This window comes from Lepidochelys kempii, chromosome 12 (assembly GCF_965140285.1).
Source record: "Lepidochelys kempii isolate rLepKem1 chromosome 12, rLepKem1.hap1, whole genome shotgun sequence".
NCBI lineage: Eukaryota > Metazoa > Chordata > Testudines > Cheloniidae > Lepidochelys > Lepidochelys kempii.
Window position 1 is genome coordinate 17,198,414 of NC_136391.1, and position 11,287 is coordinate 17,209,700.

An 11,287-nucleotide genomic window follows, 5' to 3' on the forward strand; every position below is an offset into this window, starting at 1 on the left:
ATACCCCAGTAAAAGAAAAAAGGTTCTCCCGATCCCAAAGGACCAAGCCCCAGCCCCAGGTCGATATACAAGTCAGATCTTACCCACAAATCATGCTGTTGCCAATCCTTTAGAATCTAAAATCTGAAGGTTTATTCATAAAAGGAAAGAAATATAGATGAGAGTTAAAATTGGTTAGCAGAATCAATTACATGCGGTAATGGCAATGTTCTTGGTTCAGGCTGGTAGCAGTGATGGAATAAACTGCAGGTTCAAATCAAGTCTTTGAAGTACATCCACAACATGGATGGGTCATTCAGTCCATTGTTCAGAGCTTCAGTTTGTAGCAAAGTTCCTCCAGTGGTCAGAAGCAGGAATGAAGACAAAATGGAGGGGTTTCCTGGGCCTTTTATATCTTCTGCCACGTGGAAGGACACCCCTTTGTTCTTACTGTGGAAATCACCCAGCAAGGTGCAGTTTGGAGTTGTCAAGGTTCCTCCCCCACTCTGAACTCTAGGGTACAGATGTGGGGACCTGCATAAAAAAACCTCCTAAGCTTATCTTTACCAGCTTAGGTCAAAACTTCCCCAAGGTACAAAATATTCCCCCCGTTGTCCTTGGACTGGCCGCTACCACCACCAAACTAATACTGGTTACTGGGGAAGAGCTGTTTGGACGCGTCTTTCCCCCCAAAATACTTCCCAAAACCCTGCACCCCACTTCCTGGACAAGGTTTGGTAAAAAGCCTCACCAATTTGCCTAGGTGACTACAGACCCAGACCCTGGGATCTTAAGAACAATGAACAATCCTCCCAACACTTGCACCCCCCCTTTCCTGGAAAATGTTGGATAAAAAGCCTCACCAATTTGCATAGGTGACCACAGACCCAAACCCTTGGATCTGAGAACAATGAAAAAGCATTCAGTTTTTTTACAAGAAGACTTTTAATAAAAAATAGAAGTAAATAGAAATAAAGAAATCCCCCCTGTAAAATCAGGATGGTAGATATCTTACAGGGTAATTAGATTCCAAAACATAGAGAACCCCTCTAGGCAAAACCTTAAGTTACAAAAAAGATACACAGACAGAAATAGTTATTCTATTCAGCACAATTCTTTTCTCAGCCATTTAAAGAAATCATAATCTAACACATACCTAGCTAGATTACTTACTAAAAGTTCTAAGACTCCATTCCTGTTCTGTCCCTGGCAAAGACCAGCATACAGACAGACACAGACCCTTTGTTTCTCTCCCTCCTCCCAGCTTTTGAAAGTATCTTGTCTCCTCATTGGTCATTTTGGTCAGGTGCCAGCGAGGTTACCTTTAGCTTCTTAACCCTTTACAGGTGAGAGGAGCTTTCCCCTGGCCAGGAGGGATTTCAAAGGGGTTTACCCTTCCCTTTATATTTATGACAGGAGTCACATGGGCAAGTCACATGTCCATGCATGATTCAGTTCTTTACAGATAGAGCAGCCATTGCTCACATGCTACCTTGAACGTTCCCAGGAAGACTCCTCATATGTGGATTGGAGTCTCCCAAGGTCCACTGTTAGTTAAATGATGCTTGATTGGGCACTTAATCTGAAGAGTTCCTTCTCAATAAGCTGGCCAAATGTTTCACTGGTGCTACTTAGAATCAAACATATTGAGATACAAGTACATAGCCAATATTCATAACTTCAAATCAAAAATGATACACACATACAGACAGCATTATAACCAGCAAATTACAACTTTTTGATAGACATCTTACTTGACCTCCTCTGTACAAGATTTGGTGCAACTATAGGACCTTGGTTGCAACAATGACCTATATGGTCACAGTTCATGTCAATAACGTCATACCTGTGGCTGCTGACTTCCCTCCCACATCATTTCCTGGAACACCTACTTGGAAATGAGTCTAAAATGAGTGTGGCTCTCAATATGTTGTGGAGGGGTCAAGGCCTCTTTCAGTGTTTGTAGGGTACCTTGTGCCTCCACAATTGCTTGCCTGTACCTGGGAAAACAGCTATGTGACTCCTGTGCTGATTGTCAGTTGGATGTGTCATACTTATTGGGTCAAATTCAGTGTTGGTGTATGCCAGAGTTACTCCTCCAAAGTCAATAGCTGCACCACTTACACCAGTGCTGAATATAGCCCATTATGTCTTTCTCTGAATTAGAGTAAAAATTATTGGCACAAGTCCAGTTACCATACCAGTGAAAAGAAATTGGCAGTTCAGAGTCCATATGGGGGAGAAGACGAGTGCTTGGAGACAACAGAGCAATGGATTACCCCAGGGCTCTGTACTGTCACCATCCCCTCCTCAACCTTTACATCAATGACCTGCCAACAACAGAGTCACGAAAGTTCATTTCTGGAGACTACCTCTGTTGTGGTACCCAGGACTGGACATTTCACAAGCTTGATGCCACCTTAAACAGGGACGTGACTACTGTAAGACTTGGCGCCTCCAGCCAAGCATCATAAAAACAATCTCCAGTTTGTTCCACCTCATCACACCAGCGCAACCCAAGAACTGAATGTTTATCTGAATGGTCAGAAGGTGATGCATGAAGTAGAATCAGTCTATCTAGGTGTTACCTTAGACTGCACACTGAGTTACCATGCCTACCTGAAGAAGACAGCAGCTAAAGTTAAGACATGAAATAATCTTCTTAGCAAACTGGTAGGTTCGTCATGGGGTGCTCGTGCTCCAACTTTGCGGATGCCAGCTCTTGCCACCTCATATTCTGTGGTATTTGGAGTGAATCATCACACACCAAACTGGTGGATACGCAGTTACATGCCACCATGCTCATCATCTCTGGCACCCTGTGTCTGACTCCACTCCCATGACTTCCAGTTCTGAGCAATATTGCTCCTCCTCATATCATATGAGCGGTTGCCATTGGCAAGTTACTGGAGAAAGTACGCGCCAACTCAAGCCTGCCGCTGCACAATGACCTTTTTAAACCACCAGCTGCACGTTTGCTGTCACGTTGCTCATTATGGTCTCATCCGGCATGCCAGGATGTTAGGGCGGAAACACTCTGGAGAGAGGAATGGATATCTGTTATAATCCCGAACCAGTCCCTCATCACCAACCCCACAATTTGGTTTTGACCTGCCCTGTTGCCAATGGTCCTTATTGAACAGGTTCCGGACTGGGCAAGGTTTCTGTGCAGCCAACCAGTACCGCTGGGCCTTTGTGCAGCTGCGGCACGACACAGACGATGACACACATTGTTGAGGAATGCCTGCTAGCTAGGTTAAGCGGAGGCCTAGAAGAACTGCATCACGTCACTGAAGATGCCATCGCTTGGCTAGACGACTATGCACACGCTAAATAAATTGAGATCATGCATGGTAGGTATAACAGATCCTCAAATAATGCATTTTCTTCCAATATGTGCCTACCACTGAAATGCCTGTTTCCTGGGTCTGCCTTTCCCAGTACCCTGAAATTCACGTTATGTTACACACCTCTGTTAAGACAGAAATGTGCGATGCCAGTTATTTATTTATGTAAAACATTGAGGTATAAATTGAAAACACCATAGAAACCAAACTTGTATTGTTGTAAATGCTTTTATTCAGGTCTTCCGATGTACTCTGCCTTTATGTGGTCTAGTCCCATGTTTATTGTGATGATGCTTTTGTGTTCCCTATTTTATTGTAAATAAAGAGCAACACCGTCTTGCAACTGTATCCACAGTGACATTTGACTCTTAGCTGAATGAGTGCATTGTGTGATGTGTTTTGGAAACATTATCTCTTTTTAGGAATTAATCCAATCCTTTAATAGTTTCCAGTGTGTGACTGTATTTGTTTACAGATTCAAAATGATGGGTGTTTAAACCAATTATCTACCAAATGCCAAACCATTTATATAATCCAAAGAACAGGGTAATGTTTTAAAACTCTTGCATTAGATCTGCATGGGTCTTTCCTTCAAGCATGGGCGTTGATTTAGATTCTACATTATCTTTTAACTGGTACAAAAGCTGATCAGAGGTGTTAGATGGCTTTCAGTGTGATGCAAGAATTTCCCTATATTTCTCCTAGACAATATTCAGCATTTCTTACGTATGCTTTTATCTATAAAACGTTATTTTAATATGAGGTGGTTATTGGTGCTGGATAGTCCACAATTAAGATCAGCTTCTCTGTGGTGTTTGATTCCCAGCTCTCTTACTGTACTTTAAAATGTTCCTCCGTTTGTCACTAGAACAGTTTAAAATCTTAATTCAGGATGGGGTTTTCACAGTAACCTAGGATAGATGGGTACCTAACTCAGGCATCTGAAAATCCTAGCTTTAATGGTTTTTTCTTTTTTCCTTTTATATAATTCTACCATTTTTAAAATCTCATAGTTAATTTTTAAATATAAAAGTTAAATTCAATGTTTTCTTTTTGTTTTCAAAATCTCTGTTGTCACCATATCTATATATAGGCCAAGCTGGTAGCATCATCTATTCTAAGGTTGTCCAACACTTCTGATTATAAGACCAAGTTTTCACTTGCCTCTAATTTTGCCAAACTTTAACTCTTTGGACTGAAACTTTCCATACTGGATGTCTGGAAAACTTCAGCCAAAATAGTTAAGTTGTTTCTCAGCCCTGGTCTACACTATGGGGTTAGGTCGAATTTAGCCGTGTTAGGTCGATAAAAATGACTGCGTCCACACGACCAACCCTGTTTGTTGACCTAAAGGGCTCTTAAAATCGACTTCTGTACTCCTCCCCGACGAGTGAAGTAGTGCTAAAATTGACCTTGCTGGGTTGAATTTGGGGTAGTGCGGACGCAAATCGACTGTATTGGCCTCCAGGAGCTATCCTAGAGTGCTCCATTATAACTGCTCTGGACAGCACTTTGAACTCCAATGCACTAGCCAGGTACACAGGAAAAGCCCCGGGAACTTTTGAATTTCATATCCTGTTTGGTCAGCATGGCGAACTCAGCAGCACAGGTGACCATGCAGTCCCCCCAGAATCGTAGAGCGTAGAATGTTTCTGCGCTCCCCCTATCATCTCCGTCCCTGAGGTTATCGCAGATTAGAAGGCGAAAAAGACTGGTGATAACATGTTTTCCGAGCTCATGCAGTCCTCCCGCACTGATAGGGCACAGCTTAATGCATGGAGGCATTCAGTGGCAGAGGCCAGGAAAGAATTAAGTAAGCATGAAGAGCGGAGGCAGGACGTGATGCTGAGGCTAATGGGGGAGCAAACGGACATGATGAAGCGTCTGTTGGAGCTGCAGGAAAGCCAACAAGAGCATAGACCCCCGCTGCATCCACTGGATAACCGCCTACCCTCCTCCCCATGTTCCATAGCCTCCTCACCCAGACGCCCAAGAATGCAGCAGGGGGAGGTTCATGGCACCCAGCCACTCCACCCCAGAGGATGGCCCAAGCAACAGAAGGCTGTCATTCAAACAGTTTGATTTTTACTGTGGCTACAATAAGCAATGTGGCCTTGTCCTTCCCTCCTCCCCCACCCCACCCGGGCTACCTTGTCTGTGTCTGGCTGGGAGAGCAACCTGAGGCAGAAGCCTTCAGCTTGCAGGACAGCAGAGTTGCAGCGGAAGTGGTGGAGCCGTACACCATGCACTGGAGGCTAGGGGAAAATATGTTGATCTTCCCATTTAAAAAAATTCAGGTGACCTTTTCTTTGGACAGCTTTAGTGTCCTCATGTTTTACGGCAGGGCTCTGAAATTTGGCAGTGGGTGGCCTTTGTATCAAGAATGTGACTTCTGCTATCCCTGTGGAAATATGCTTAAATCTGGCCAAATTATAAACCTTTGAAAAATTGCTATTTGCACATGCTCAGTAGAGACTTTTTTGATTTTAGCAGCTAAAACCTTGCACAATTCTATCCTCACAGAGTATGCGTGAACCCCTCACAGTTTCTAATGCCTACCAGACTGCACATGTGCCAATGCCACAGAGCATCTGTTCATGCTTCCTCTAGCCCAGGATTACAAGGGCTGGACTCTCCTGGTAATGATTGCTCCCAGGTGCCTGGGGCTGAGCACCGGAATTGTGAGCAGGGCATCTGTCACTTCTGTGACCTCCCTGCTGGCACCCAGGCACTGTGGAGGAAGAAGCATCTAATTCAAATGCAGAGGCATAAAAGTTAGACAAGGTAGGATGGCAAGGAATAGATCTGGACAATGAATCTGATGAGACTGGGATTGGAAGGTGTGTGGTGTGGGGAGGAGGATGGGACTGGAAGCTGGGTGGGGAGGTTGGTACTGATTGGAAGGAGAGATTGGGACTGGGAGACTAGAACTGGTTTGGTAAGGAGACTGAGACTGGGAACTGGGGGATGAGGGGAAGGAAATTAGGAGTGGGAGATGGTGAGGGAAAGAGGGAGAAGTGGGACCTGGGAGCCAGTTAGCTGGGGGGGGGGGGAGGGAGAGGGGAATGGGGCAAATACTGAGATTGGCTGAGGAGTTGAAGGGGAGACTAGGACTGACTGGAAAAAGAGAGAGGAACCAGTGTAAGGGGGGGAATGGGTGTAGGGGGGAAGACAGGTCTGACAATTACATTGGGCATAGGGGAAGAACTGGGATTGCTGGGCACGGAGTCTGGAATAAGGAGCTAAAGAGGGGGAGACCGGGACAAAAAGCCAGGCAGGAGTGCGGGGGAGGAGTCTAAGATTGAATGAGGAGCCCAGTGAGGGAGACAAGGACTGGGAGCCAGTGGGAGATAGTGGAGAGAAAAATTGGATGAGGACCTGGGAGGGAGGAACTGGGACTGGTCGGGTGGGGAGAATAGGATGAGAAGCCTGAGAAGGAGAGATTTGGACTGGGTAGGCAAGGAGAATGGGACTGGGACAAGAAGCTAGGAGAGGGAAGAGAGAGGACTGGGACAGGGACAGGTTGGAGTTGACTTCCCCAATAGCCTCCACCCTGGATTTATGCAGAATTTTCTAGTTAGACCTCTCTCTCAGACCTAGATATGACATTTATTACTATAACTAACCAGAAATGGGATGGAGATATTTGTTCTATTATTGAAGGTTTGTGGTTTGGTTGGGGTTTTTCTCTGATTTTTGCCAAGAATTGTAGCTATGAGCTGTTCAAACTGTTTTTAAGAATGCACTTAGTTTAAGAGGGGAAGAAAGGAGAAGGGAGCTATGGAGAAGGCAAAAGGTGGGGTGGTTGGGGTGGTTCTAACTATGCTCTTTTGTGAGTCAAGATTGTGGGGGTGATGAGCTGAAGATGGCTGTGCTGGCTAGAGCACACTCTAAGATTTCTTAAAGGCCACAGTAATTGTAGGCCAAATTATTCCCATAGTTAATCTCAGAAGTTTTCTGCCTTAAATAGTAAATGTGTGGTAGGGCTCCTCTTCATTTTATTTTGTAGTGTGGTCAAGAAATGATCCAAGACCTGCCTATATTTATCCAGGTTGTCATTTAATTGATGAATTAATTCTGCAAAAGGTTCTACTATACGTTTTCCATTCTTATTACAAACCGGTGTTTTATTTTGGGTGACAGTGGATTACCCTGACAGATAGCTGTACCTGACTTGTGTTATCACTTTCTATATACATTTAATCACCAGAAAACACTATCATACTGCTTTTGGGTAAGCTGCAACTTCTTGTGTTCACAAAGTGACTCCTCTGATGTGAGAAGGGACAAGTTCTAATATGTTAGGATATACCCTGGCAGGTATGGATGGAATAGCGTTTGGAGACACTAGCAAGGCAGGAGAACTTTGGAAAGAACGAAGAACTCATCTTTATTAAGGTACAGTCTCTTCCTAGAAAATGCAAAAGTTGGATCTGTGCAATAAAACTAGTTCACAGTGATTGCATTTGGGAGAAGAAAGCAAAAAATTCACTCCAAAATTCTGAGTCAGTCCTGATGAATGGCAACTTTACATATCAGTTTTGCCTACCTGAAAAGTGTGTGTCCTAAAATTTCACAACTGTGATGACAACACTGTGCAAACAGGCTGCTAGGGTTTTTGCCATGTCTAACTCTCTGCTCAGGAAAGGACTAGACAGCTTTGTGGGTAAAACACCAGCACTTTGCTTACACTAGTGCTCCCACAGGTAAAACTTGAACCATTTAAACACTGGTGAGAAATTTTAGGGAGGAAAAGCCTATTGTAGACCTTGCAGATGTCACCAGCCTCCACTGATCAAATTCTGCCCTTGTGTGCATGTGCAAGTCATGCTGAATTAAATTAATCGTGCTTGTGTGTCCAAGGGTAGAATTTGGCTTCTCTTTAGAACAGCTGGATAGTGTGTCTATAAGTGACACATGCAACCTCCTAGCCAAATATTTCTCATAACTGTTCTACCACGGCCTGTGTCCACCATTGCCCTGAAAATATGGGGTGAGGGTAAAGTTGCAGGGTGTTTTATTACCAGGAAACACAACAATAAGCAATGCCTGGTCATTTAACAAGGAAGATACATGTATAAAGAAATGGCATAGTTGTTTAGAATTATATTTTGCGAAGAAAATTGTGTACATATGTGTAAATTAAGTGCAGTCCACAAATTCTTATCAAGGTGGTGTGATCGATGGTGTTGCAAAATTTGGATTCCCCTGACTGTACATTAGGGTCAGTCACTTATGATGGAAGTTGCACCTCTGTCATGTCTGGAACATGGCTTTTGTTAAGGTATTTCACATAATTCAGGGATCCAGTAGTAACGGCTCTAGGCTACACAAGAAGAAGACTAAATACACAGCTAAATGGAACTTTAAATATAGAATATGCCATCCAAATTCCAGGAGGCACCATAAGTTCTGGAAAGTCTGTAAGAGCTGCAAGAAGTCTCTTGATTCCCCTACCCACTTCCCCGGGGCAGAGATTTCCTGTACTTTACAATGCTTTTCACTTTGCATTTTTTGTTAAACCTCCCATGAATAAAGATGCAAGACATCTATGAGGAGACAAAATAGGTAACAGGTTCAAAACAAAAACATTTTATTAAACTATAAGTGCATGCACCTGCTACAGTGCTACAATCCATTAATCTTAAACATTACAATAAAGTCTGTCCTGCAATCAGAAAGGAACTGTGTAGGTAGACCCTTGCATCTGTGTAGGGCTGCTCAGGCTTCAAAGGGGTCCTGTTCAAAAGTGTGTTTGCTTGGGGACCTTAGATAAATGAATATATGTATATCCTGTATTTCTCAAGCACATCTAAAAATCTATGCACTTTTGGCCCCAATCCAGCAAAGTATTTAAACATATGTTTAAAAGCTTTGCTGAACAGAGATATGCTGATGAATCAGAGTGTAGGAGACTTCCATATATATTTTTGGGAATAAAAATATTGGAGGGTGGGGGGGGTGGAGAATTTTAAAAATGGGTAAAGTTTTTTTTCTTCTTCAAATTTGTTGTTTTGATTTCTTCATCACTAGATATGAACTGGATACTTTTTAACAGACCTTGGCACAGAATAGTAGTAGTTTTGGACTGCTCCTTCTTGGACACCAACCATGAAGCTGGTATGAAACTACTGTAATGAAAGAAAGGGTTTTGAGATGTAGTCTGACGAGTCATCACACTTCAGGATTTCACCCTAGGGTCTTGTCAACAACTGTCCTGCACCACATATGGCTACAGAGTGCCTGATTCTGATTTCACACCAGTTTTTATATTGCTATATCTCCATTGACTTCAATGAAGTTACTCTCGATTCAGACTGGGATCAGAATCAGGACCACAGGCTCTTTCAAATCCTTCCATCTTCATTCCAGGTTACTCTGCTGTACCCTATTATTTAATACTGATCATACTGATGTAGGGGAACTATATCTTGATTATTGCAATGTTATTGGAAATATGTTTTTACTATATTTTAATTTTATGATGGTAATCTGGCGTAATACCGTAGAGAGGCATTGTAAAGCCTTTATTCTATTTTTAATGAAACCCACAGCCTTTGTCAAATGAAAAAATCACCACTAAATGTCCATTAAAATTCTACCTAATGTATTAAAAAACCTTTATAGGTAAGTATGGAATTCAGTTATTAAGTGAAACTAATTTACAATTTTAGATCTCGTTTGTGAGTTTATGTAAAACACAAAAAGATGTTTCGCAACTGAAAATTGTTACCAGACATATTATTTAAAGACCCTTTAGTTAAATTAACTACCGCACTGTGTTATTTCCATTTTTGAGCCAGATAGGTTAGCTCTGTTGAAAACAATGGAGTGATGCTGACTTACACTGGATCAGACCCACAGAACCTGTTTTTAGGTATTACTTATGTGCCTATCATCATAGTATCTGTACTAATGGTTCCACTCCACCACTGATATTTGCTCTTTTGAAGTTTAGACGTTTCCTTTGACTTGCTTTAATGATGTCTTAAACGATTGAAAACACAGTTTCTCTTAAGGAGGTCAGTATATAACTAATTAAAAAAGGTGTGTGTTGCTTCTAAAAAGCTGTACAAATATGTTAGGAAAAGAACCTCACTTATAGTGACAGAAACTCAACAGTAATTGTTTCTCTACCAATTCCAGTAATAGATTCAGCTCAGCATCAAGTGCTCTATAAGATTAACATATGTAGGATTTCTCTAGAATACTTTCTATCACAGAAATGTTCATCAAACTCTACTTACTGCTCAATTTAACATATTGAAAAAAGAAGACAAAATAAATTTCCCAACTCCAGTTTCCAGGGCCTAAGAAAGTTCACACATAATCCCTTTACCATGAGCAGGTGAACTCCCAATGATGGCCAATCCTTTTCAATTACTTTATAAGTATTCTTGGGAGGTTATTTTGTCATTTCCCTCCCTGGATATAGATCAAAGGAAACGAAAAATATAAATGCATCTGACTCCGGGGCATTTTACAAGATTTCAACATTAAATAAGGAACCCGGAATCCACCTTTGAAGATTTAGAGTAGACCAAGAATTCAGGAAGATTTCTCAGTTCTGTAATTGACAGACATTGTTAATGTCCGATCTTCCCCTAATATGATCGAAGAAATATTTACCTGTTTCCACCGCAAGAAGATCGTGTAAGTTATCTCAGTGGGATACAGGTTTTTTTTATGGTTTCAGGTTGCCCTGGGTAATTGGTAACCAGGGGGGAATGAATTTTCCTTTTCTGGGCTTTAAGATGAACTTATTGATCATGAAAGACTGATAACATTTCTGTTGTGTCCTAACCATGCAGTATTCAGTATCGCCACATATAAGCCGAAGTTGGGGGAAGCGAAAGAAGAATATGGTGGAGACCGCTGGCAGGGCTGCAGAGGTTTGGCCGAAACTTTGCAGAGACCCAGGCCGAATGCCGTATTATGCTGTTAAAGGTAGTCTATGTCTC